Source organism: Electrophorus electricus, chromosome 11 (genome assembly GCF_041902795.1).
Source record: "Electrophorus electricus isolate QZ-2024a chromosome 11, ASM4190279v1, whole genome shotgun sequence".
Taxonomy (NCBI): Eukaryota; Metazoa; Chordata; class Actinopteri; order Gymnotiformes; family Gymnotidae; genus Electrophorus; species Electrophorus electricus.
The window spans coordinates 23,064,960-23,092,622 of record NC_137507.1 but is presented as its reverse complement, the minus strand read 5'-3'; the positions used below and the strand labels follow the sequence as shown (position 1 = coordinate 23,092,622).

The following is a 27,663-nucleotide window of genomic DNA, read 5'->3' as shown; positions in this document are numbered from 1 at the left end:
GGACTGGCATTTGACAGTGACATTCCTTTTCATCATACATGTTTTGCGTGGATTCAGGAAATCCCAACTGTCTTCAGCTCTTAATGCGCAAAAACGAGCATCAACATGCAGCATCTGAAAGTCTATTCCAGGTTTGGTCTCAGTGATTCTGTATGTTTTAGAGATGCATAAGTGACATGTAAATGAATATCTGTGAGCCAAACAGATGAAAATTTTATGCTTTCCTCATTGCCCTACATGCTGGGAGCAAAGCAATCAATTAAGAGCTTTATGAACTCAAACAAAATTGACTGTAGGTATAATCCTATAAATAATACTATAATCAGTTAGCCCATGTTCAGCTTAGTACAACTGATGCGACCGTTTTGGGCAGTTCATGTCAGCATATAAAGCAAAAAAACAATAAAAATGCTTGCAGCAGGTCTGCCACTGACAGGGAAAATGACAGGAAACAAAGATATAAAAAATTTAATGACAGTTGCACTACTTAAACTAAATTCACAGTGACAGAACTCAACTGCGGAGGCTGGCGCCCACCCCTGTCTCTTTATCGTCCATCTCCAACAAATCAGGAACAGGCTGGTCTAAGCCCAAGTTCCCCCCCACCCCACCCTACCCCACCCCACGACACATACACCCACCCACACGAAACCCGGCAGATCCATTGCATGCGCCAGTGCGGATCACTGCACACAGGGGGGAGCTTCCGAGCAGTCCCCGCTGCCGACAAGCACTCTTGTGCCATTTGCCCGTCCACGTCTGTTTCCACTTCCTGATAAAAGAGGACCCCTCGTAAAGCTCGGGCATAAATGGTTTATAATGCCACCACGGCACCCTCTAATGGGAAGCCTGTTTGCAATCAGCAGTCGAATTACAGCCGCATTAGCCGCCGTGCATTTAACGCGGCGGCCCGGTCAGCCACCGCTGCGGGACGCGGAGCAGGCCGCCATGTCGCCGGTGGCGGCTCGGCATGCGACTTGTCTGCGGTGACGGATCGGAGCTGAAACGAAGGCAGGGCCCACCCGAGGCTGGTGGACCTCCGAGCTTCACCTAATCTCGGTAGGGAAGACAGCCAGCGGACCCTTCCTGCCTCCCATCGTGTGTGTCGCACGCCTGAGACCGCAGTGTACCACGGAGGCTCCCAAAAAGCAGTCTGGGGCCGAATGTAAAAATAAAAGAGCTGTGCATTCCCCTGCCAGAAACCGACACGCCAGCCAGACGCTCGGGAGCGCCTGACCTCCCAGATAAGGCCTATAAATGTTGATACCCAACACCGCAACCAGTGCGCTATAAAAGTAAAATCTCTCATTAGAGCCTAGGCCCTGAAATTACCCAAACTCGGCCCATATGGAAGACAGAAGACAACGTCAGCAGGGGGAGGTTTGTACCAAGTGGCTTTTCAGCATGTGGCAATAGAGGGCTGGGGTATTGCAAAAGTGCCAATTAGTTCTCACTGCCAGGGAGGGCCAGGAAGAAGGGTGGCTAGGAAAGATAGCATGCCACATGCGCACACACACACACACACACACACGCACGTTCATCTCTTTGTGCTCACGCCTGTGCACAGACGTGCATGCGCATACACATACGCGCACACACCTCTAATATCAACCTAAGGGTCTTCAACCGCATGCACCCAGGTGAAACATGTACACGCTCACCTAGACCAGTTACAAGAGCAAAACAATTAGCAGATGACCCCAAGCCAGAAGTCCGGATTTGAAGAAGGCACGTAAGGTGATACAGATCATTCTTATCCAAGAGTTCAACTCCTGTAATACATTATACTTCCCATATATAAAGTTACATCTTTATATGCATGCTAAAAATAAATTAGGAAAAATGGAAAGATAATGGGACTCATTAATAACGCATGAACAGACTCAAAAACAAGACAATTACTAAGGAAGGCTGGAAGCTATCAAGAAAGCAATACAACTTGGGAAATATAGAGAAAGAGAAAACAAATGAATTGCATCTGTGTGCATAACAATATCCCAGTTTATTACCTTGCAATCTACTTCAAATCTTCACTTCAGCCAATAACGTTTATAATTACAGTCTGAAAAAGTACAGATCAAGCGATTTATGGAATAAATAGGTTATTAATCTGAATTCAAATTTTCGCAGCAATATCTAGAAATACTTTAATACGTCGGTAAATATCGCCACTGTGTAACATATGGAAATAACATGCATCCTAACGTGGAATCTAACGTTGGCAGGCAAGGTTTCAAGTCTGGTGACAGAAGGCTCACACGAAACCAGCACATATGAACTCTCTTCTTAAAATAACTGAAGGGTCTGCTGCTTGGAGGGGGGGGGGACGAACAATCGGAACGAATAATGCAATACCACAGCACGACAAAAGTCTCCTTGTTCGAGAAACGCAGAAGGCGGTGTTCTGCCTCGATATTAAGAAACAAATGCCGGATCGCCCCGTTCATATTACTGAGTATATAAATACTGTCGCCTTTGTATAAAACACCAATGTCAACGTCAAGATTAAAATCAGACAATTTAATTACCGCACCGCAATATACACGCTTCTGAAAAAGTCATTAGGGTACTCTGTGCTCCTGGAAAACAAAACAAAAAAAATAAATAAAACTCTTGTTCAGTAGTTACGGGCAGACTTTTTTAGAATATTAAAAACACATTTGTGTCATCCTCGGCGAATGTGCATTTAAAGTGTGTGCTCTAAAACAATGTGCGGCTGTTAGTAGTGCCATTACGCACGGCGGACATACACCCCCCCCCCACATCACACAGCGGCCCTCCGGGCGATGGTGCTGCGGAACACGCACACCATTAACCCCCGTGGACGGTTTTCTCCTGGCGTGTTCATTTTCTAGGTAGGAGCACGAATGAAATTGTATTCCAGTGCCTCCTACATGTTGATCAGGAAGAACCCTACAAATCTTGCTTATGTTAACTACGATATCTCTTATTTTTAGCCGCTGGACGGTTTCGAATGGAATAAATGTCACTTCTCTGGCGGATCGGACAGCAGAGCGTTTCTTTTTATGCAGTCTTACACCACAGCCCGACCGCCAGAAACGCTTCAACGACTAGTACGTTAGCCAGCCAGCTACCCCTGTCAGCGCCATACGCACCACAGTACTTCTGGCAAAAATGCATGCCGTCCGATATACGAACTGTATATACACACACAAATATTCGCAGACCTTAAATGCCAATTGTTTCCTAGCCATGCTGAAAAGTGTTCGACTGATTTAAATGCTTAACTTCAGATGTATTCGAAGCAACGGCAGGATGGATAAACGTCGGAGCCACTTGCCACTTGCACCTAGTATTACATTTCACTTCAGCATGCGATTAATCACTGACGATTTAGCCAGAATTTGGACGAATAAAGATACAGCATGCAAGTTTATCCACCCAGATAGCTAGCTATGGTCGCTATTAGAAGTTGTTAAATCCGCCTCAGAAGTCCAAGGTGGGCAGCACCGAGCTAGCAATCTAGTTTATAGTTGACAAAGCAGCCCTAAAAACTAGCCAGCTAGCGCTAGCTAACCTGCCCAGAATTTGCAAGCCGGATGACTTATCCTACCCATGTTTAGCCAAAGTCTCCCTCTTATCGCTTGCCTTGTAACAAGTTTCTTTGACGACGAAAAGACCAGGACTTTCGCACATACGTCTCATCAAATCGACGACTACCAACCTGGCTACAGATAAAAGACGCAGCCAAATGTGCGCTTTACTGTACGAATGAAATGCAGCGACGACGGAACGTTAAATAGTTCTTTCTGGCTGTTTGAACTCACCGTCTCTCCGTACCGCCGCCGTTCGCATGTCTCTCCGCACCCTGCGACTGCTCGTTCCCCAGGCACTTGCGACGTAAAAATCCACTTTTTCCACTTCGCCAAGGGCAGTTCTGATTCCGCAAATTAAAGTAAAGGCTTCTTCGACTGTGCCACGCGGCCGTATAATCCCGTTATTGGTGTTCGTACAGAGACTTGAGAGGGAAGGGACAAACGTATCGTCGCCTTCCTTCTAACGGCGAGTCCAGAGTTTCTCCTTCACAGACTTCTTGCAGCGGTCTCCTTCTCCACAGCGGGCGGTTGGAGGCTCCCCCGTTCGTCCCTTCAATCACGCGTCTCCCTCCACTCACTCGCTCGCTCACAGGTTGCTCACGGGGAATTTCGGAGATTTTCGTGCCTAGTCGTTAGTTTTCGGACCGATTCGTTCGCTCTGCAATTCAAAAAAAAAAAAAAAAAAAAAAGCCAAATGTTCAAACCACTGTAAAGCGTCAAAACAGTGAAAAAGTACTCACTATGCATACGTTATCCTAAATTTCGTCTGTATACTTACTGTCCAGTAGAGACATTACTAGGATTAGATTTGGATAGACCGTTCGCTAATGCTAAATGGTACTTGGATTTCAAGAAGGCGTGAAGGCAGAATTATAGCCTAAGGAGCTAATTTATTTGTTCCGTTAATTACAGGCCATTACACACCATGAATGTAACCTGGATACCAGTTTTAAATGAATGGAAGACTCGCATATCCACATTGTGATCCTCATCACACATTCTTTTGTGTAACCTCAAATAATTAAATGAGTGCTCAGTAGGCTTTAGGCTGCCATTGAGACTAAGATTTTATCTCAATACAACCTTGCAAAAATATGTTATTGCCAAACATTGCTTTTTGTAGTGATACAAATGTATTTTTTTGTACTATTCACTGTAACGGTAAAGAAAATCCAATCATGATCAACGTACTGACAAAAGTATCGATTCTGCTATCCAAATATGAAAAGTCCTACCACATTTCAAAGTGTGGCGTACCTGTTCAACACGACTGATTCAAACTGTGACTCAGTTCAGTGTTACTCAGGTGTTTGCCTTCCCCTTCACATCTGACCCAACTCATCAGCTAATTGTGAAGCCCTTCGTGAGCTGAGTGTGGTACTGGAGGGAATACACAGTTGTGTGACCCTCATAGCTAAGACTGAGCACCACTGCCCTATGTTTTACGGAACACTTAAATGTCTAAACGAATTAGCACAGTGCGTTTGGTGGTCTGTTTCTTTTCGGTCAGTCATTGGAAAGAGACATCAGTGGAAATCAGCTGCTCTGTCTCCTATGTATCAAAACCAAAAGAGTCTTCAGCAAATCACAGTATGTAGAAATGATCATTTATCTTGCCATAATTCCCATAACTACAATCTGAATTAGTAAATATTTCAGAATTACACTCATGAGGTCTAAATTACAGTAAAATGTACTAAAATAGTTCAAAAGCTAATTTTGAGTACACCCAGTTCAAAGCAAGGGGAATATATATATATATATATATATATATATATATATATATATATATATATATATATATATATATATATAATTTCATCTGATTTCTACTAGCAGATTTGTATTGCTCTTTATTGACTTTTTTCCTTCTCTGGGTAAAGGAATATTTTTTTATCCCAAATGTGCTCAGTCCATCAAAACAATTAGTCAGTTTTTTACATAGCCATGATTTTTTTGTTTTTGTTTTGTTTTTTAATAGTAATTTATTATATTGTTAAATAGTGTGCAAAACAAATTTGTACAGTTATGTGATGGCTTCGGGGTTGTTTGTTACAACAACAAAAAAACTTGTTCAGGGATTTGTATTAGAGTTCATTCTGAATAAATCGCTGAGGTGAAAGAACATCTCAAGGACCAGGTGAGATTGGAGAGGCAAGCCGACAGGAAGAAAAACAAATGTCCTTCAGGTCTCTGGAGTCACAGCAAACCAAATGACACTTTCCAGGTGGAGAGAGTTTGTGGAACGTGCTGAGAGGGGAATAACAGCAAAGGGAGGGGTGTTCTGGAGGGGGATGAAGGCAGGGAAAGCCTTGGATAAATTGGCACCTCTAAAGGGAGGTCTTGGTTACTAAAAAATCAAAGCTAGAATATTCCAGCAGAATGGGGCGGAAATGAGCATGGCAGAGTTGGAATGAGCACCTGTCTGGTTTTATGGAAAAAAAAGAAAAAAAAAAAGGTATGAATAGCCAGCGAAGAGTTTGGAGCGAGACAAATCTCAGCCTGAAGGAACTGTGTGGCTGTGTAGCCTCTAATTAGGGTCCTTAGTAGTTGTTTTTGTAGGATCTGTTTTAAAGTGATTTCAGTGCTTCTTCTGTACAGACTGCATTTGCAGGAGTCATTACTCGTAAGAAAGCCTTGAGGGAATCTGCATTTTCACTTCTCTTGGAGGGGAGTGTTGGCAAATGGATATTAACTGGTTAATATTTAATTCAGTGTATGTGAAGCCATGTTTCTGATGGGTGGAGACCGCACTAATGGGGCCAGATTGGGTATCATAGTGGATATGTGGAAACAACCCCTGGGATAGCTCAGTGGCTCTTGGCTGGGCTCCTCCTGGAAAGGAGAAGCTACTTGGAGACATGCTGTCCAGCTATTGACCAGCTACTGGGAAAAATGGGGGCACAGGTTGATGGCTTACTGAAAGAATAATGTAAGAGGTTCATTAAACAGAGGAAGGATGGACTTGTAGAGTTGTAGAAATGAACATACTTAGGTGGTACACTTACAGATATTGCTTGAACACAAACTGTAAAAAGTGCTGATGTTATTTGCACCATTACAAATATAAGCAAGATTATTTCAGCGTGCTTGGGCAATGCAGTGTTGAACGTCTTGCTTCTGCTAACCTCGGCCAGTGCAAAAGGCAAAAATGTAATCTGCAGAGCGAGAGCTGTGAGCACCGCAGACATGCTTTCTCAGAGCAGCCAGAACGGTTTCCCCACTTTTCAGTGCAAACGAGCGGGATTGTTTTTATCGAGTCCAGTGCTCAATTAGATGGAGGAGGCTCTAACAGCCGTTGACAGCAGCTTTTAGCTGTTGTGGTATACTGTTGCCAGATGTCACACCAGGATCATTAGAGGGCCTCCATTACTGACAGAGACTGACGGTCTCTCCATAGCCACAATTAGAAAGACAAAATGTCACTTATCATGGCGATTCTTGCCTTGTTGTGGTACTGTCCAACAGCTTAGGAGTGATTGATATGCAAGGCTCGTCAGATGCCAGCAAAAGAATAATGAGGATGTTCGGTGTCTCTGAACTACATTGAGCATATCAAAAAGCATAGATTTTTTCTAGATTGTTTTGCAGTGAAATGATGCAAAGATGCATATCCTAAAATAGTATAGCCAGTAAGGATATACAAAAGCTTACAACTTCCTGCACGAGAGTCAAACTCCAAGTGAGAAGTTTGAGCCGCTCTTTCTTCTGTTGCTTTTCCAACTTTGAAGGTGAAATGCTGAACCTCAGCCAACGGCAGTGTGCCGAGTACCCAGTTGTCTCTTGGACAGCATTACAAAGCTGATCCTTCAGAATGAGCTTCTTTCAAATAGGCTAACCTCCCCACACTCCCTTGCCTGGTGTTCTAATTAATCAGGAAATCAAGATTACCTCGGCGCGGACGTTATCTTCAGCCCTGAACCACACCGAATGGATGTACAACACTTACTGTTGCCAGAGTGATATTATCAGACAGATTAACTGCGTGAATATGGTGACAGGGTTGTGGTATTTCCCACAACATTCGGATTCCGTTCAAGCGGCGCCGAAACTTCTTTATGGATAAACAACCTGAGCATCCCACGGCACGCGCACGTTAACTGCGCTGCGTGCTCCCATGACACACATCTGGCCTAGCGATTCCTCCCAGCATCGTGGGCACGTAATTAGTACCCCTGGATAATCTGCACCCCTCCCTTCCTATCCTCCGGCCACAGACCATTACAGTAATATGGCAGGCTCTATTACCCCCAGCACGTTCCCAGGCAGGCCCCCGAGACGTGGCACTGGCCTCGACACTCCGCTATGTCTTTAATTTCACGCTTTGTTAATGTCCTCTGTCTCCTCTTGTCCTGCTGGATGCTCTCTGCATCACATCCATCCCTCCACGGCCTCTGGCTGTTGGGGAGAAGTTTCCTCTCTCTCTCTCTCTCTCTCTCTCTCTCTCTCTCTCTCAAACATACACAGCATATGCTGTGGCAAAACGCTACTGCCGTGTCAGACTCCAAATATCAGGATCATTACTTCTCCACTATAAAACTGTGGGCTAAGATGTGGGTTCATCGGTATCTGATGCGATTGGCAGACTAAGGAGCAGAGGATTTACTATGTTGCAGCATGCCCTCTGAGCTAACATATATTATTGTGTGTATATATATATATATATATATATAATTGTATCATTTGTGTAATTTATATCTTTATACCATTTTATACGAATATATAGTTTCTTGCAAAGCCAATAGTTATAGCTTGTAGACTAACGTAACTGAACATATCAAAGCACTTGGCTCATTGTTAGATCAAACCAGCAGCTGCTGTGCATTATTCCAGAACTCTGTCATACCAGAGAAATCAGCAGCTTTAAACCAACACCTAGAGTCATACTCTGGACATCTGTGAAACTCCTCTACTGGTGACTATTTTAACACTATAGGTGTTAATTCCACACTTACGAGTTTTTCATGCACTCATTTGCTGCTGGAAGGACCAACAACCTCTGATTTAAAGAAAAAATGTAGAAATTATTATGTTTTTGTCCTTTTCAGAGGCAAATGACTTTTTTTCAGTCTCTTTCTTTCTGCTTTGGCCCGTACTGTTCAGAGACCTTTGTAACATTCGAAGCTTTCATACTGAGTACGTTACGAGGAAAGTCCGAGCAAACGTGGGAGGGACTGGTGCGGAATGGAGGCCCTTCTGTCAAGAGAAGAAAAGGAGTCTCGGTGGTGCGCCGAGGCTCTTGTTTCCCAGACGAGGAGCGGGTAACCAAATCTCTTTGTGGTGGGTGAAGTCAGGGGGTGTGCAATGTGGTGGCATTGATCTGCAATGGAGGCCCGAGAGAAGATGGCAGCCTATGGCTACCCCCACCCCCCACCTCCCATCGCTGTGGGGACCAACACAGAGACAGTCTACGGAGGATCCGATTCCAAAATCAAACAACTGATGTGTTGATGGAGCAGTTGGCATTCAGGTTGACTTCTAACAGTGCAGCTGCCAGCGATACTGTCCGTAATCATTGTTGCCATGACTAGAACCAGTAATTATGTCAGTGACAATGCCAAACCCTGTGGTTCTGCAAATAAATGGATGAAAATCACAAAATCACTATTAACCTATTCCAAAAAACACAAGGATTTTGGCCTCTGCCATGCATCTGCTTTGAGGGGCATGAACTGTACCTGATGGAAGCCTTTAGAGACTGTCAGCGAGTTCTGAGAAAGTCAAATGCACACATAGTTGGAGGAGTCCTGGGAACAGGAGCTAATGCTCCTAAAGAATGTTTAAATGGATATACATGCAACTCCTGATTGGGTTGCTTAATGGTTTTGGTGTACATACACGATGAGGAGGTTGGAACCACGAAATACCAGAAATGGAAAATACTCTTTCAGCTCTGAAGCGTTCAGCATTTAAAGTGTTGTTCAGGGTTTAATAAATTAGCTGAAGATCATGATAACATGTGATCACAGCATTGGGCGTTCCATCAAAGTGTCATACATCAACCACCAAAATAAATATTTAATGGTGTGACAAATGTGAAGCCTTCAAGCCAGCTGGCTTTTTTCAATACGTTTATGAAAAGTCTAATAGACCTTGAAATTAACCCAAGTCTACTAATTAATTAACATCCATACTTTTACTCATACACTTATATCTTTTGTTTTTTTGTATCCACTTGACTTGATCAGCGAATTTTCAGCAGTTAGAATCTTCTGAAATTTGTCATTGTGACAACTGAGTCTTAGAGTTTTGTTCTTGCGTTTGAAACCTTTTAAAGCATTTATTCATGACAAACATTGTGACATGCCAACAGAGGATGGTGCTCAGCTATTGTTTGAGATCCCAGCATGCCTCTTGTTGCTTAGGAACCAGCAATAATGACCTGGTTCCCCTGCTGCCCTAAGGTTTTGAATTCCTTTCTCTCTCTCTCCCACTTTTGTAAATAGTGCCACATTCTTCAACTTAGTTTGGGATCCTTTAACACTTTCAACATTTACATACTAGCAAATAAGACCAGGTTCCTGGTTTTGCTACGCTATATATGACAGCATCGATGCACGGACAGGCACTCTGGGATCAGCCTGATCCTGTCAACTGCCTTTGCAAATCTTAACCAAGCAGCATATGTGTGTCAAACTTGGCATGCAATAGATTGTAACTGGATTCAAGCATCTGTGATTTACTGTATGTGGCAGATTGAAATATGATCATACAAAAATGAACTCCTCGTGTGCCACATAGAATGGTATTGAGATAAGGGCATGGGACCGTGGCAAGGTGACCCGTGTGTAATATATGGGGTATGGTAGCTAAGCCCCCACAGGAAGAGAATTGTCATCAGCGTCCCTTTAGCATGGGGTTACGAGCAACAAGTAATCTGCCCTCCTATTTTGGCATCGACGGCACAAAAACACGGATTGCTAGCACTCGGTATATCACAGTACAACATGTCATTTTCACAAGCGATCGTATGCATGTAACGGATATGCATGTGGGGGGAAAAATTACAGGTATGGCACAAAACACATATTGCTAGGGCTTAATATATTGCCATGTCATGCATAGGATATGCATTAAAAAAACAACAGCAGCATAAATCCTTCCAAGATAATGAGTATGAGCCATTAATGTTTAGAGGTGCAAAGGATGCCTCAAAAAACTCCAGCATGTCACATGCAAATTTTTAAAAATTGTCTGTAGTTAATAAAAAGATGTAAACTTATACAGTTGTTCTTGAAGGGGTCACGATACATAAATATTTGAATTTATTTGAATATTTGAATGCATTACTGTTATTGTTGTTGTATTTAATCATATGAATTGCACGTCCTGGGAATCATTTTTTATCGGCATGCCTGGGATTGGGAAAGTTAAAAAGAGAGGCACTTACATAACTACAGTGACTGTGGTTACAACTAAAGTGACCGTGGTTTCGCAAACACTGTCATCATTGAATCAAAAGATGTCTTTACATAATTCAACCACGAGTCGAAGGTGCACAGGGTAAAGCGTGCCAGTCCTTTTCTCCAAGCTTCAGGAGGCCTCACTGTAGTCTCTAAGACTCCTTCTCCACGCTTTTGGGCCATGCAACCTGAGCTCTAAGGGCTCATCCCACTCCCAGCCTGTAGCTCTGGACCTCGCCAGGTAAAATACCTAAATAAAGACAGCCTTGTCGTCTGTGCTCCCTAAACATGCTATGAGCGAGAGCTCTTGGGCTTACCTCTCCGTCTCCTTTCAGCCAGGAGCTCTTACCTGACACTGCCTTCCATATTCCCCTGTTTTCTTGGAACCGTAGAAAGGGGCGGGGTGGGGGGTGGATTGCTGCCAGCAACCCTCATGCATGACTCGTGTGATACGATGTGAGGTTTGCTTTCCAGACCAGGAAAATTATGAACACAAAACTGCAGGAAGAAAGAAAATTCATACTCCTTTCAAAACTGGGTTGGGTTTGATAAAGATAACGCTCATCCAAACCCTCTGTGCATCATACTGCAGCATACCAGAGCAAAGAAGAAGATATTCAAGCTCTGCAAATCCAAAAAAGGAACATTTTTCCATCCATTCATAAAATAGGTGCAGCACATTGGGACTCTGAAGGAACTAGGTTAGCCTGAGTCATGGAGCACCTTGAAGAAGTTTGATGCGAACCAATTAAAGTGAGACAGTTTTGTGCTGTCTGCCACAAAGTATGTCCCAAGTAAAACATGCGAGTGTCTGGGGTTTAAAGCTGATTTCTTTTACATGGAGAAAAAGAAAAAAACCATTCAGAATTCAAAGTACTGGAACTGATTTAATAGCAGATTTTTCTAATAGATTTTTTAAATAGAATTTTTCTACCCTTCAGTTACATTTACAAAGCTATCATCATCTTTTAGATGTTTCTGGAAGAAACATTATATGCACATTCACATTAACCTTTACTTACATTACATTTGGTAAAGTCAACCTGCCTGAACAGTGATCACAACTTGCAGAGGCTTCGAATATCATTTAGCAGCGAAATGTCTCTTTGTTCCCCATCAAAGTGTGGCACTACTGCATGTCAATAGCATGATTTTGTTGTGTCTTCCATTTCAACTCATACTACAGCCTTGCAAAAATGGGGAAAACAAGGTTTCTATATTCATTACCTTCTCTGCATCTGGAGATCCCATATGGTAGCTGGTCTCTAAAGGATGAGCTATGTTTATTTTAAATACATTTGGTGAAACCCTGGCTCCGTTGTGAAAATCAAACGTGTCACGGCAAAGCTGAGCAGGGCGATGAGAGAGGGATGAAACCCCAGCTCAGTGTCTTCACTCCACACACCCTGAGTCACCCCCCATTAACCTGAGAGATATTGCCTGGATCCTCTCTGCCCACCCCAGGGCCAGGACAATGAAAATAGGATGAAATAAGCCTCCGGTTTTGGAGCTGGAGCTCCAAGAGTCTCTATGTGTTTACAGCTTCAGTGCAGTTTATTGCTACACTCATTGGTGTTCAAACTCCACACAGTCTAAAACCTCATTTTAGCATCACTGGTGGAGAGACACTAATGTACCTTTGAAAAACACAAGCTAAATTATTAATGGGACCATCATGGATCCAGCTGTTGGACCTTGTCTAAAGACTCTTTTAGGGGTCTTCTCAGGTCTTCTCTGTAGTGGATTGATTGAAATGAACTGGACTGGCTACTGGTATCCAGTCCCAGAGATAAAGTATTGATGAGCTTGGACTGATCCCTGGAATACTCAGTAGAGGAAGGGTACGCTTCCCATCGGAGAGGAACAGCACACTTCCCAGCATGCTTCCTTGAGACCTAAATAGGATTGGTGGATGCTGCATATTTGAATGCCTTATAGTGTCTTGTTGAATGCCTTTTGCTTAAAAAAAGGCAAAAAACAAAACACATTGAAAGTAGCTCTCCTCCTCTGGTTCGTCAGCCACACGCAAACATATGTCAGTACTGCACCATTATGTACTGTACCCATGCCTTTCTTCTACCATCTATTAATACTCCAATATTAGGAAAATCATGGCAATTCTTCCTTTTTTTTTCCACTATGTGTCAAACAAGGCTGCTTCTGGTGCAAAGTGTGCAGTCTGGCGGGTCTGCAGGTAGAACATATTCAAACCAGAATGATGAACTCTTGAACAAACAGGTAAGACAGGAGGCAAACGGCAGACGCTAGCTGGGTATGCTCAGATGAATCCTCTGGCGGCAGCTAAAGCTAGAGCTGACGGCTAGACTTGACAGCTTAGGCTACAGCTTGATATGCGTAACTCTGGCAACATCCTTGCTGGATGTCTGTGTGTTTGTTTGTTTGTGTGTGTGTGTGTGTGTGTGTGTGTGTGTGTGTGTGTGTGTATATATACACTGTAAACGTCATATGCATATAGCTTGCTTGTGCCAATGCTGATTGCCTCACAGTATCTGTACAGAGTTTAAGAGCTAGGCTGAGTAATGACTTCTTTCTTAAAATAGAAATATAACTAATGACAGTGAGCACTTTTTCATCAATCTCAATTTCTAAGCACAGCAAAGTGTAGGACAACACTAGACAGCAATACAAGATAAATAAGACTAATGAAAAGATTAGGGCTGTACCAGGCTTCAGCCAAGAATGGGAACATTTTAATTCACCCAGATGTGGGTGGATGTCATGTATTAAAATGTGTCCTAAAAAAGGAAATAAAGAAAAATAAACATACAAAAAAAGTCGAAGGGAAAATACTTTTTTAAACCGTACTTGTGGAAAAAAATAGGTTAAACTCAGTAAATCAGCTAAACAAGGGACAATGTTCCGAACGCCAGTCATGCAGTGCCTCTCGCTGTGCTACTGCAAGCTGCAAGCAGTTCATGAGGAAAGTAACTTAGATACTTGCATGTCTCCCTAGCCATGTAGCCAACTAAAACGGTTCACTGTCGTCAATAGCTTTTAAAAACAAGGTCTATAATGAAAGAACATAAGGCAGTGAGAACAACAGAGCTCTTCGGGTCTCTTCTTCGAAACAGCGACTCTAATATTAGCATTCTCAGAAAATAAAACCGGGATGAGTCATTTCTGAGCCACCGGTTCTGAAGAGTGCCGAAACACGACCGAATCCACCGTCTCTGGCCTGGTCGACCGGTTTGGTCGACCGGACTGGACCGCCGTACCTCAACGCCAATGACGTGAAGCAAGCGTAATACGAGAGGGAGTCCGGAGTCAGCGCAGTTTAAGGCATCGACTCAGAGCTTCACAGGAGATGCCTCAATGAGGCTTCACGCCGTTAAATCGTGGCGAGCCCGGTTCAGACGACTGGCTGTCACCCGAATTCAACCCGGCGCGTTATAGATAAACGCAGTCGTGCCCCGCGGAAAAGGCGCGTGGATGAGCGCGACGCGGGCCTTCTCCAAACTTCGGAAACACTCACAAATCTCTAGTAGTTTAACTACACTTTTCAGGAGCTTGCTCGTAGTTTCACATCTGCATAATGATTCATGTAGTTAAATGGCTTTTTTAAAAACAGGTCTGCTAAATCTAAACACACTTTTGGGCCATAAAAAGCTGACATTCCTTGCATTTTATGTTTTTTGGTTTAGGTATGACCTCTGAACATGTGGGTACTTTTCGTAGTAAACTCAGTTGTGTGGCATTTTTGATGGCATGTGACGTTTGTATAATATTTTGAATTTTGTTAGAATTTCATGTCTCATGTACATTGTCAATTTGATATTTTTCCTCAGAAAATAGTATGAAAGACTTTCTGTTTTTTAAATGATTTTTTGCTGTAGTTTGCTGTAGTTCAACTTCCTTCAGTGTGAGCTGATACACTTTCAATGTGGCTTCCTCAGTATTGAATTCAAATCACTCTTCTTCTTCTGCAAATTTCTGTACACTATTGGTTGAACAGCTTTTAAGCTACAACCACCACACTTTCCTGAAATCTTTCTTTCTACGCATATGCTTCCTCATGCCTTCTTCCAAACCCCCTTTCCCACAGAGTTTTATGGGGCAGTTTCTCAAACTGCTCCCATTTTGTCAAATTTCAAACTTAATCCCCCAAACTTGCTGTGAATGATCTGAGTCGTGATAGAAACGACTTTTCCAAATTTCACACCTCTATCAGTGTTTTATTCCTTCCTTGTTTTTTATTTCCCATTTTACTGCCTTGTAACCCCTATGCCGTACATGCTATAACGACCAAAATTAGCGATCTTAATAATGCTGGCCTAATTTAACTCCATCCATTTCTTTTACTTTTACATTTACAACATTTAGCAGATGCTCTTGTCCAGAGTAACTTACAATAGTGCTTTACTGGCTCCATTGAAGAAATCTTTGTTCTAGTATATTAGGCCAGACTTTAGAACTCTGTAATATGTGAGTGTGTGTGTGTGTGTGTGTGTGTGTGTGTGTGCGCACGTGTACATTTCTTTTCATCCACTATTCATTTATTCCTTTTTTTTATTCCTTCAGCCCCACTTAGTCACCGATTTAAGTACTCCCGCCCTTTTCAAGCTAGATAAACCAAGTCAGCGATACTGACTTGCTTACTAGGCCCGAACGCCATACTGCACTGCACACTGACACTACTTGTCTATCTGCCCCATGTCCATTTATTCAAGCCTCCGTCCTCTCATAGGAACCAACTGATTTTGATACTCCCTGAAACTTAACAGAAATACTCGACAACTGACCCCAATGAGCAAACTGCATTTTATACCGATGGCGCACATCTATTTATCCCTCCTATCCTTTCGTTCATCCCTCCATCCTCCCATAGGAACCCACTGATTTTATTCCTCGCTGGCTTTTCAGGCTACAGCCATCGAACTTGGTAAAAAAGCAGCTGACTCCAAAGCACCAAACTGCATTTCATACTGACAGCACTCATCCATCTGCTCCTCCTTTCTTTCTCTGTTCACTCATAGATATCCATTCATTTTAATACTTCTTCAACTTACAAGCTATGGCCATCAAACTTGGTATAAGGACTTAACAGCTCAACCCAAGCACTAAACTGCATTTTATACTAATGGCACTCGTTTATCTACCTCTTTCATTTATCTCTCCATCTGCCCATAGCAACCCGCTAATTTATACCCCCCTGAATTTCAAGCTATAGCCATCAAACTTTGTGAAAAGACTCCAAACAGCTGACGCCGAGCACCAAAATGTATTTTATACTGATGACACTCATCTATCCACCCTTTCTATCCCTTTATTCATCCCTAGGCTGTTCCCTAGCAAACTATTGATTTTGATGCTGTTATGACGCTGTCTAGGTAGCGAGGTCGCAACAGCACTGTGAAAAGACTGGTGGCGGGATGGTGTGTGGAATGATTAGTCACTGCACTGAACTGGCAGACGAGGTGAGATTTTGTGTGTTTAAATGGTGAACACACACACACACACACACACACACAAGCACAGAATAACTTCAGGAGTGGCTAATTGCCAACATATCAAACAAAACTCACGCTACCAAAAGAAACACCACAACTAACTACACAACACAGGAGAAAAATAAAATACAATCTTACACCAACTCCCTGACAATAAACAGACAATAACCCCAAACCCCCAAAAAACAGGCACCACTCCCTATAATCAGTAACATACATACACAAAAGCATTTCATCTATCACAGGGATCACAATCATAAACAAAACCAGGGAATGCTCACATACAGAGCTACACATACACATACACAACCTAACTAGGGATATCACAAGGTAAGGTAAGCACAGCAAAGATTACAAACTCACAAATCGTACACCAATTCAACAATGAGCTTGGGTAAGCTCCCGGCTTCTTCCAGCAGGGTCCTTATATAAGCCACAGCAATCACTCAAGGAAGGACGGGGCCAGCGACGAGGTGCACAGACAGTCCCAAATCCCAAACTGGTCCAGGAGCACACTGCAGCAGTCCAGGAGTGTAACAATACTGATTTTCTGGCACATTCATCAAGTTTGGTATAAATTCTCAACAGCTGACCTCAAGCACCAAATTGAATCTTATACTGATGGCATTAATCTATATCTTTTATTTCATCCCTCCATGCTCCCATGGAACCCCACTGATTTTGTACCTCTAACTACTGCCATCATGCTTGGTATAGAGACTCAACAGCTGTCCACAAGTGTAACATTACATTTCAAACTGATGGCATGAGTTTATCAAACCCTTTCCTTCATCCCTCTAGAAGAAACCCGCTGATTTTGATGTAGAGTTGTTAATGTACAGTTAATATAAATGTTTAATTTATGCCAAAAGGGCATATCTGCATTTCATACTGATAGCTACATTGGTAGCTACATTTTTATGTTACAACTGGATATAGCAAGCCAACTCAAAGTTCGGTCTCAAACTTTACTTTCTAGTTTCAACTGAAACAGATATATGATACATTTACAAGCACTTGAATTTGAAAGATCAGTCTTCATGTGATTTCTTAACATAAAAGAAAAGCATTTCTGCATTTTCAGTCATGCTTGACAAAAATTTGGGCATGTTGCCAGTTTCTCAGCTTGATCCCCTTTCCTCTGTCATAGCCAGTGATCTCTGTTCTAGTGCTAGCCACAGCTGTGGGCTATAAACATCAAGTAATTGAGGAGGGCGCGTCACTTTTTACAGAAAGGTGCACATTACACTTTCAGAAGTGGTCAGCCTGATTTGGTCACAAAGACAATTGAATTTAGCATCTGTTTCCTGTGTTTTAAACACTGTATGTGCATACAGTGTATATGTTACTGCTAGGTTTGAATGATGTATATAATGTTATAAATACACGGCATATAAATAAATAATATTGACAATTTGTGGTGATGGATAGAAGTCTTGTCAGCTCACAGGCTAAAAATGTTTCCAAAATTCTGCAAAATCTCCTGCTGTCAGTACAATGATAGCATGGTCCTTCAGCTCAGAAAGCATACAAAATGATACTTAAATCATTACATCCAGGAGTCCACTGAAAAGCACGCAGTCATTCCCTGTTCAAGTTCACTATATGATAAGTATAATATTAGAATTTTAGTACTAGTGCCCAACAATGTATAATGAAATATCACTTTTAGTAACACTGTAATCTATCAACACACAATGCTAAGTTATAAGGAAACAGTAGTATAAACCACAAATGACAGAACAATCCCATATCACTAATATTGCCAATCAGATTCATTCTTATCCGAAAGTGTTGCATACAATATAGACCAAATGCTCCTGATTTTGCTTTGTCCTTATGGCAATAATCTCTAAACATTGGGCTCATACTGAAGCAAAACAGTAATTTGTAGTTGAAAACTGCCTAATTCCCCTCATAAGGCTCTTTTTGTATGAACACTGACCATCTTTTGCCAGCTGGGGCTCTTTCACGGGACTAGATTATAATGGATTCACTCTCAACTTGGTCCACGTTGCAGAGCCGTTTCCATAGGAACCGAGTTTTTCTTTCCTGAAAGTGGTTCAAACAACCTAAGAATGATAAAGAACATGACATGGTTTGATAATATGCTTTACAGCATATTAGAGTTGAAACAATACACAGATGAATGTTATGGTTTTCTCATAGACAGTGGAATCTGATGGAAAAACACAATGTGAAACAAAAGTGATTTAAAATGCTGAGTCCATTCAGATAAATTCACAGGCAATTGCTTTTCAAGTGTTTGCACTGCATCTCATGGATAATTAAACTATTGAATGAATTTAGAATGGGAAACAATGCATTTGACTGTTGACAGCTAATATCTTGCATGTACAGAAATTCATGATTGGAATGATTCACACATACTTCCATAATGAAAAAAACCCTGCAATGTAAGTCCTTAGACAGTCCACAGTGTTTTAAGTGGTCTCGCTGTCCCCTGAGTCCCTGGGGTTTAGCTGGCCGTAGGAACCGATGCCTGTGTGCTTTTTGGTTCAATATATTTTTTAAAACGAAAGGAACCCCAACACACAGAAGCTTACTCCGGCCTGGGTCTGTGTGAGAGAGTGGCTGGCAAGGCTGGGAGTAGTGGGTGGTGTAGTGGCTCTTTTCTGCATGTTAGGTTGCCAGCACGTGTGGTGCAAGCCAGATCGAAAGAATGGGATGGAGAAAGAGAGAGTTAGTGTGTGTGTGTGTGTGTGTGTGTGTGTGTGTGTGTGCGTGTGTGCGCGCGTGTGTTTGTGTGTGTGGGTTCTCGCGAAAGCGAAAGAGACAGAGACAGAGAAAGGAAAGGAGAGAGCTTTTGTAAAATCTTCAATAGTAACCCATCTCCCACTGCAGTGGCCCACACATCTCAATATGAAAAGTCCAATTACTGTTGACCTCTATGCTTGTTCCAGAACAGCGGCGGTGACTAATTAAAAGGGAAGGTTTCTCTCGCTCTCTCTCTCTTTCTCTCTCTCTTTCTCTTTCCTGGTGTCTGAAGGAGGACAGCCCGGTGACTTGTTTGGTTGCACGCAGAGGTGTGAAAGAGCAGAGGGTGCTTTGGAAAACAAACCAGCTCATCCGATCAGGCACGACTGCTAGGCAGCTCTGACAGAGATGCCTCATCTTTATTATCCCACCCCCTCCCACAAGTCTGAGGCGTTCCGTCACAAACTCCTGCCCCAAGCCTGCCATCTGCTCGTCCCGCAAGCAGCACAATCAGTATCCTGTATTTCCAAAGGTGAAATGATGAGAGATTAGCCGCTGCTAAGTATCTGTAGTCACCTTCACCTCCAGACAGGATACTTGGGAGGAAATGACCTCGCTCTCGAGCTGGCTGTTTAGCAGGCATTCAGCTCCGCTCCATTTCATCCCAGTGCCTTTATGTTATTTGGCTGTATAACCCATGAATCACCGGGGCCTTCTACGGATTCCTCTTTTGGGAACCCAACACCTGTAGCCCCCTCTCACCAGCTAGCCAGTCCAAACCACTGGATTGCATCAGTGACCTCATAGTTAACATGTGCTCAATTTTAGATTAGGACTCAGGGAAAATGTCTGGCTCTAAAGGCCTGTGTGCTCAGCTATGCTGATTTCTGTAAATGTAATTTTATAACAAAGGGGGACTTCCGTGATGAAGTATTTAAGTTATCATGCAAAAGGTGCAATCAGTTACACCTAACGTTTTCATGGTCTTGCTTTCAAAATGGTGTGACATTGCTTTACACACACACACACACACACACACACACACACATACACACACATACGCGCGCACACACACATACACGCACACACACAGACACACACACACGCACAAAGTTCCAACGACATCAACATGTCCAAGTTCTCCCATAATTATAGGGACATAAAGAGCTAAATAACATGCGCACAGACATAAAAGCCCATGCATCATAATGTAATTATGGTTGTAGGTCTTAAGGTGAAATTTCCTGGCATATCTGATTTTTGTTAAGGTCACTGTAGTGCCAGGTTTATTATACACACAAACATAGTCAAAAACTGTTTCAATTAACTCAAAATCGCTCTCACTAATGCTACATTACTATATCTGGCAGTGTTTCTCACTGTTTGCGCTCACTTGCCCTGCACTTAAGACTATAACCATCAACTGAAGTCATCGGAACTTTTGCGGCCAGGAAAAAAATGAAGGGGACGTATAATCCCATATATGCAAGCGGAAATCTTATTTGCACATACGGCTAAGTCTGGGACATCTGGACCTTTCCAGGGACAGCAGGCTCTCTCTGTGGGCAGTGGCTGCAGCCCTGGCTAGCCTGCCTAAACCAGAAGGCAGGTCCCAGCGCTTGGCCCTGCGACGGCCAGCCCGGATCAGGCCTCGTACCCATCGGAGAGCTTGCGGAGGCTCGGCACTGACAGGCGGAGAGGGAAGGAAACTCTGGTGTTTTAATAAGACCCATCTCTGCTGTCACTCTCAAGCCAGGTCAAAGAAGCAAAAAGGGCTGGGACGTAAGATGCAGGACGGAAACTCTCTGGGTTTCCGTGGGCAGGAATCTGGCAAGCCAGCAACGCTCGCAGGCTAGTCAAGGAGGAACAGCAGGCCAAGAAGTATGGTTAAACAAAGCAGCACATTGACTTAAGCTTCCCCCAAACTTATAGCAGATTCTTAAATTTATTATAACTGAGAACATTGGTCTGGATAAATAATAGAACTGGTAAGTGATTGCCCTGTGTAAATTTGCAGTATGCTTCCTTCCCAAATGTCTGCTATATTTTTCTTACACTATTCACGTCGAATCCCTGATCTGGCTGGAAGGCTAGGGGGGATAATAACTTGTTAAACACGGAGCAACCTGAATGACTGCAAAAGTCGTCTCGACTAGCGGGAATCAGGAGCAACACCAAGCCAATCATCCTGCCGCAACGGCTGCACGGCTGCGGCCGTAGGTCAGGCTGGCCGGATCGATTTGGCTTGATGTTGGGAAGGGCTTTTCTGAGGTATAAGAAGCGTTGGGGATTAGTGTCACCCACATATCCTGTCAGAAGGGGTCACGTCACACACCACGCCGGGACTCCTGGGGTGTACTGGCCGACCTGCTTCAGGGTTCCTGAATGGCCTGTAAGATCTTAGGGCAGGGCAGGAAGGTATGGGGACTATGCCATACCATCGGGAACATTGCTGTACGAATGTGAATGCAGGCCTCTTATACCTTTTTGTGGACTATATATTTTGACTTTCAAATTAAACTGTCCCCTTAATTCCCTATGTGACTAAGATGCATAAATATCTATCAAAGTACTTTTCAATCATAAAAAAACCCCAATTTGTCCTTTTTAACTGCATGGGCTTTAAATGTTTATAATGAATATGGGTACTTGTTAACTTTACAACATCTAAATTTTCCCAAAACTATGTTTGTTAACCGTATTTTGCAGAAACATTAAACACATGCTTTATTTGTAATGCTGGATACCAATAAAATGTACATTTGACACAACACAAAAACCAATCAAATTTATTTTAGAAACTACATGCAATTGACAGTTTCAAATTGTATATTGTGTATTTCACCAGAAGACTGGATTTTCATTATTGTCTGGTATTCTCTTTCTGGGACACTTTAAATAGAAAATTGTTTAATTTGAAAATAATAATGTTTTGCATTAAATGCAAAAGATATAGAAAAGCTTAACTAAAACACCACAGATGGCCATCTATTTTAAGATATGATTCATAATCCTATACGAGAAAGACCTCTTTGGTGAAGTGGACAACCCTGCATTGAGAATTCAACATGTCACCACCAATTAATTAAGTCATGAGCCTATCACAGGAAACAGGATGACTCTATTAATTAATGTCAGTGGAGTGGATCGGTCTTTATTTCCGAAGTGTGATGGAGGTGACAAGTTCCTGCTTCGGCTTCGGCGATGGTGATGGAGTGCAGGAGGGCTGGAGGTTCGAGTGTCCTTCATGTCCCTGCTATTGCCACATCCTTGACCATAACATATGGTGAGGGTCCTCGGGGACAGAAGTCACATGGCACTTCAGACCACCCCTCCCCCGACCAGCCTTCCTAGAGCTTTCCCTAGACCTCTGGGAAGAGCAAGTGTCGTTCAGTGGCCCGGCGATGAATAAAATGCGAGGCATTGAGAATTTGTCTGTGCTGAGGAAACTGTCCCAGAATAGTGTGTCCACAAGGCTGCACTGTTAATGGGGCGATGCTCTAGCTTATAATAAAGGGAAGGAAGGCTATTATTATAAATGGTTGAATGGAATAGTGAAAAGAAACAGGAAGCAGATGAATTTCTTTAGCTAGCGTTTGAGCCCGGTGGCAATTGCTGCAAAAGGAAAGATTTTTGAAAAAAAAAGAGCGTTGGGGAGCAATCGTTGCAATCACCCGCCAGCTTAGCTCATCTAGAAAGGACAAACTGTCAGAACATGAACCTCTTACTGTCACGTGGTACGGCCTGCCGCGTGCAGTGGGAGTTCATTGTTTGTCTCGTTTGTAACCACGCCCATGTTTAGCACCTGCTTTAGTCTTATGTCTGTCTGTATTTAAACCGCTGTAGGCGTGTGCTTAGTTGTCGGTCACTGCCCATGTTCGTTTTCGTGATTATGGTCTTTGTATTCGTGTTGGTATTGCCTGTGAGCGCCGATCGTCTTTTGTGTATGTTCATAAATGTCTATCACCGTCAGGGGATTCTGGACGTCCTGCCCCTTGCCCTGCGGCACTCGGGCTGTTACACAAATTAACACAGCTCGGAAGAGGAAAGATTTTTAAGGCCAAGATAATATTTTTAAGGCTATTTTTATTAATACATAACATATAATAATAATAATAATTATTATTATTATTGACCACCCACTTTATTGCAAACACCCGTATTGCACCTACACTCACTGGCAGTTGTATTAGGTGAATCTTATAGACTCATATCCATGACAACAGGCTCAGTCTGTCTCTCTCAAGCCAGGGTACGCAGCTCCCTCAGTGAAGCACCAGAGTCCAGTGCACAGTTGTGATGGCCAGGCTCAGCAGATGTGCTTGAGTGGGGAAATTGGCAGCCAGTGGAGGACTCTGGTGAGGAAAACTGGCCACCTCTGCTGCAGCCACTCATCATAGCAAAGGTGAAGGTGCTAATTGCGCTGGTGTGAGTGTATCAGGCATAACAGCATTGCTGTTTTTATTTGTGCCAGTGTCACAGTGAGGTTAAGAGCGATCCGCTTCCCAAACCAACCACAGCGCACGGCAACGCAGCACATGGTAACGCATTTCTAATTACAAGCCATTTCTAATTAAGCGGATGGTAAGTACATGTAATAGTATATAATGGTATATGATGGTATCAAAAATGCATTTTCTTTCACGTTACAACAGCTTTAAAGAAACAAAGGGTATAAATCGCAAACAAAATGACCCCAGTGAGATACTTCACAGAAATATTAAATGGGTGATGTCACGAATTCATTGGTTACAAACAAAGCAAATATGAAGACTGGTGACTCTTCACTGATTGGCCCCATTGACAGATGGGTTCTGCTGATTGGTTGGTTTGCTATCTTTCATATCCATGTGTTTAAGTTTTAGGAGGGTACCGTGTGCCCATCTATTTCTTCCAGTCTTTTAGAGCACTCAGCGCTTTCACAGAGTTTATGTGAAATCCCTGGTGGAGAACCTAAGGTGTTGTTTGTGGGAGGACACTTGTCTAATTAACTTCTCACAGAGGTTCATCATTGTGGTAAAAATCTTGGAGTGCAAATATTGATTATCTGAGTGATGACATGCTGTAGATACAGATACGTAGGACTTGGTGTGCTGATCTTTCAATAAAAGTGACATTTAGCAAAGCTTAGTTTATCCACAGTGATTTATTTAACCTACAGTGATTTCATCTACCTATAAATTTCAGTGTTTAAATCTCACTGTGTACTCCAGGACTAACAGAAACACACACACACACACACACACACACACACACACACACACACACACACACACACACACACACACACACACACACACACACACAAGGGCATCTCTTCACTTCCCACTCTAACTGAGGAAACAGTGGTCATCAGTTCCATGCTGTGCTGCTGTGCCATTTTTTTGCCTCCTAATATGGTGCTCAGTTTTTGTTTCAGTTGCGGCCGATCAGTCACCTGTCCTTCACGTGGTTGCCAAGGTGGGGAAATGGACCTCCATATACGGCGAGGTCCCCACAAAGGAGCTGTGCTGGGGTAGAGCTGAACCAAAACATCATCGCTCATTTAGATTCCAGCATGCTGGGCAGCCCTTCTATTCATTACAGCCAACTGCTATCTGACAGTCTTCTCCTCCTGCTTGAAGGAGGACAGAGTCATTCTGGAATCCTAATATGCCTTACAAATACAGTGCGAGAAAGAGAGAGAGAGAGAGAGAGAGTGGGAACGAGGGAGAGAAAGACGGAACAAGAGAGAGAATGAGAGAAAGTCAGAGACTCACGGAGAGAAAGAGCAGGAGAGAATAAGAGAGACTTTAACGACATGCACTGATGTTGTTATTCAAAGAGGTCCATTAAATTGGCGGGTCACAAGAAAAAAACAAGAAGAGTCCAGTAATCGCACGAGTGCTTAAACAACGTCAAGCTTTCTCACTTTCTTTTTATCACCACAGGCCAGGACTCCATGCTGCCTGTAACGTCTGACCTCCCAAAGGATTTGTGCTGGGGCTGTTTTTTTTTCCCCCTTAATATTGAATTTAGAAGAGAGCCTACAGGAATTGATTCCGACATTTGGGTTCAAAGAATGTTGTGGAATAAATATTTGCATTAGTTGTTCATGTCAACTGAGTGCAACAAGACAGGTCAGGAGTCGTGCAATTGCTGTTTGTTGACTGAGGACTGCAATGAACTATTTTTCGGTATTCTGTGGACCAACGAGCTCAGCCTGACATGCTGATGGAGAGTAGCTGAAGTCTTCTTGTCAAGGACAAGATTGCTATTGATGTATCCAGCACTCCCCATTATCTCTCCACCCCCCCACACCAACCCCACACCAACCACCTACGGTGCACAGTCGGACAACTTCAGCTCGGTTGCTGCTAATCGATCATTCCATTGTACTATTTTCAGGCAAACAGATCAATGTGCAGTTCCACAGCACACCTTGTGCCCGGGCGTAGCATGTCTGCAGCACAGAACCACTTACCTTCTCAGTGTGTGCCGACAGCAGCGCTATGCACCCAGGCACCACGCCGCGTCCGTGACAGGGGCAGCCAGCCCAGAACGGTGGCCCATACCCAAGCAGACGAGCACTCGTAGACAGAAAGACCCGGTCCTTTACCAAGGTAGGGCTGTGCTGTGCGCTGTGCCCACCCGATCCCATTCATGCTATTTTTGAGCTAACACAATACACCGACTGATATGAAGCATCTATACCCACAGTCAGATAGCAGGTAAAGGAAGTCTTTGACTTTCCTTTGTAAAATCTGAGTGCGATTGTTCAGCTATTGAACATTTTGGCAAATACAGATTAAGCCTACAATCCGTTTACACAAAAGTACCTGGATAATTCGGGGATTTATGTTCATACATTTTCATATGAACTTCATGGGGGAGGAGTAGATATTTTTGTTAATTTTCCAATCCCAGGGAACGATCTCCACACTGAAAAAAAGAGGATGCTGTCATCTAAAACTTACAACCAAATATAAACCTCAAGGTTTGCTGACATCAGAGCGGCTACACGCGTCACGACCTCATGCTCAGAGCCAGCGGTGCTCTGGAAGCCTCGTCTGAAACAAGAAACAAGGCCGCGTGCCAAACGGGGTGAGATTTGTCACTTCGAGGAGTTAATCAACCTTTCTGCACCTCCGAGGGGACAGATCCGGGCAGACGACAGGCTCATTTGAATGTGGTGATATTAATAATAGCTGCTCTTTTTTTTTCCCATCTCCTTATTTCAGCTGAGGGTGGCACTTTTCGAGCTGCACCCCTCCGTGCCGCCCTTGGGTTCTGTTTCTGGCCCTCGCTGCTTCTCAGAGTCACTACAGAGATACGTCCTTGGTGCTGATCCTGGCTCGTTATATGGGACATTCTCTGCTGGGAGCGTGTCACTGCACTGCATTCATCTGCTTCCATCAGGAGGCAAATCGGGATATCTTCAGTTACATACTGAAGGAATACATCTGGTTTAAGGTGAACTGCTGACCACTCCACTTACACTTTATGCTATGCCCTGTGGAGTTAGTGGGTGGAGCTTTGATGTACATGTACTCAGAAGAAAGATTTTTCTTTAATATTTCCTAGGAGGTTTGCATGGAGTTGGTATAAGCCTACAATGTTTGGCTCTAGAATACACCCACCATGCAAGGCTACCTGGTCGATGGCACACACAGCAGGCATTATGTGTTGCTTTAATATGTTGTTATAACGACCACGGCTCGTACCGTGTGTTCACATTCTTATCCTTACTTCTGGATTGTCTTTGCTTGCTCGGGTGGTAGAAGGCCTGTTTGGTTTTTTAGATTATCTTAGAAAATTTTGATCAATTGAAGTGATCTACAAATCACCAAAAAAATTAAAAATAAAAAAATCCCTGAAAGCCAATAGATATGTAAATGCTAATGGTTTTTTTTTTTTTTTTTTTTCCTTTTGAAAACGTGCCCTGTGCCACTGGTCATTTAGTCTACTGCGTCCATTCACCCTCGCCAGATATTTAAAGCAACAATGCATTTCCTCCATGGCCGGATTTGCACAGCACAGTCAAATAAAATGGAAAGGTGATTCTTACATAATGCTGTGTTTCTTTTGCCTGCCAGGGGCTAAACAAATCTGGGCTTTTAAGAGTTCTTTTTCACTGTGAGTGTATAGCTACTGTCTGGGTGGATAGTGAGAGTGACCAAAAGGACCATTTTAACCATTATATAACAAGCTGCAGTGGTATGCACATCATTATAGGAAAAGAGAAATCTATTATGTTTTTTTTTTCTTTTTCATAATATCCAAATGCATACACATGCACATAAAAAGTGGCCAGTTTTATTTCTGGTACTTGAGTGCTTTGAGAATCCATTTTGTGTGCTGAACTTTTGCTCAAGCACTGTTGACAGAGACTTTTCCTTCTTTCAAACAACATTCTGATGGAGCTCCACTACATGGTACATGTATCTGCTCACTTCAGTGAAACCTCACCAGGCTTTGCTGGTATTTTCAAGTCATCAAGCAGGTTTATCTATTTTCCTTTGCCCTCTGAAGTCTGAG

At 43.0% G+C, this 27,663-nt stretch overlaps 1 protein-coding gene across 15 annotated transcripts in view; it reads right to left on the bottom strand.

The window, feature by feature from the left end:
* ptprfb (protein tyrosine phosphatase receptor type Fb) overlaps window positions 1–4,215 on the bottom strand; it is a 116,503-nt gene extending 112,288 nt beyond the window's left edge. For all 15 annotated transcript variants that reach the window (XR_014126162.1, XR_014126164.1, XM_081723829.1 and 12 more), the window contains exon 1: window positions 3,789–4,215. The gene's annotated coding sequence lies outside the window, so the exon portion shown is untranslated. The remainder of the gene's footprint in view (window positions 1–3,788) is intronic.
* Between the last annotated feature and the right edge of the window lie 23,448 nt (window positions 4,216–27,663).